We start from the raw sequence: 1,846 nt of genomic DNA on the forward strand, positions 1-1,846 counted from the left end.
TATGAAAATCAAATCCCTATAAAATTCCTAAAAAATTAAAATAACTAAAAATAATAATGAAGTGATAAAAGTCGTAACTACCCTTTACAGAATTAAATTGAATAAAAAGAAAAATGGAATTTTAAGTAAAAATGAGGGTCTACATCGGTTTGTAAAGTTTGTTAGAAGGGTTGAGTTTGTAATTGAAATATGTCCTCTATATTTATATTATGTTAGTAAGTATTTGACAAAAAATTCTAAAAACCATTTTTTATGCATGAATTTATTGATTTATATTACTTCAAATTTTAAGATTACAAGTAATTTTACGTAAATACAACTTATTAAATATTCATTTCTAAATTTGTGTAACTAACTTTTTAATGTAATTTAGTTTATGTTTTTTGGATTTACTTTTAACAACAAATAAATTTAAATGTACATGTTATATTCTGAATCTCTTTGCAAGCATATATCATATCTATATTATATTATAAAGCATTTGACAAAAACTTTTAAAAATTATTTTTTATGCATGAAGTATTGTACATTAATGCATATTACTTAAAATTTCAGATTACAACTAAATTATGCACAAATACAACTTATTAAAGCTCCATGTTTGAATTCGTGTAACTAACTACGGATAAACATAATCAAATAGAAAATAAACATCTCATTTAAAATATAAAAAATCTAAAATATAATTAAGATAATTATCGAGTTATAACAAAATAATTTGTTATTATCTTTATAAGAAAATTATATTATTAAACTAAATATAAATTATTTCGTTATTAAACCTAAGTTAAATTATAATAAAATTGAATTAAAAATTACACAAAAAATAAGAAATTTTAAATAGTTAATTTGATACAAATATCGATATATTTTTGTCAAATTTATATTTTATTAAAAATAAAAACGTTATCGTTTTTTCAAAATCACATAAGATCATATTATAATATCCACTGAGATAAAAAATAAAATAAAATATTACAATCAAGATGTATTTCGCTGCATTGCGTGAATACCTTTTTAGTTTTATCATACGAATCTTAGACCATCGCTTAACCAATATTTAATTCAAAATTGAAAAATAGAAGAATAGCTTAACCAAGATTACATGATATAGGAAGTGGTCCCATATCGTTGTTAAAGCGAAGAGATTGGTTATGGGGGATGTTATACAAAGGGATGAAGGGGGAGTGTGGAAGGCATGATCCTTCAGGCAAGTTTTGACGGGAATTGATGAGTGGTCATCGCTCGCATTTAAATATGCGAGAAGGGGTGTGCGCCTAAAGCCTTACGACAATTGGCCACCTCCGATCTTTAACCATCTGATCCCTACTAAATTTTCTTTTTAATTTTAAATAAATTTGCTATTCTTTTAATCCTTTTTATACTTTATTATTTGACTCAAAACAAGTGTCAATTTTTCAAATGAAAATAGTTTACTTTTCCTTTTCCCTTAATAAAATTGTTTCTTTTATCAATAATATATTATAAAGCATTTGATAAAAATTCTTAAAAATTATTTTTTATGCATAGAGTATCCATATCTATACTATATTATAAAACATTTGGCTAAAACTCTTAAAAACTCTTAAAACTCTTAAAACCCTTAAAAACTTTTAAAAACTCTTAAACCCTTTCATTCCTAAACGATTTCATCCCTATCTGATTTCATCCCATATCTAAATTTGTGAAACTAACTGCAGATAAACGCAATCAAATACAGGATAAACATTTCATTTTAAATATAAAAAACCTAAAATATAATTAGTATAATCATTAAATTCTAACAGAATACTTAATTATTATCTTTATAAAATTTATAATATTAAACCAAAAATAAATTCTAACA

At 23.0% G+C, this 1,846-nt stretch overlaps 1 non-coding gene across 1 annotated transcript; it reads left to right on the forward strand.

The window, feature by feature from the left end:
• The first annotated feature begins 1,222 nt into the window (after window positions 1-1,222).
• On the forward strand, window positions 1,223-1,327 carry LOC112505326. Its single transcript, XR_003068376.1, has one exon. It is a non-coding gene; the product is annotated as a small nucleolar RNA Z279/snoR105/snoR108 (small nucleolar RNA).
• The last annotated feature ends 519 nt before the right edge of the window (window positions 1,328-1,846 follow it).

Source organism: Cynara cardunculus, unplaced genomic scaffold (genome assembly GCF_001531365.2).
Source record: "Cynara cardunculus var. scolymus isolate 2C unplaced genomic scaffold, CcrdV1 Un_Scaffold_9789, whole genome shotgun sequence".
NCBI lineage: Eukaryota > Viridiplantae > Streptophyta > Magnoliopsida > Asterales > Asteraceae > Cynara > Cynara cardunculus.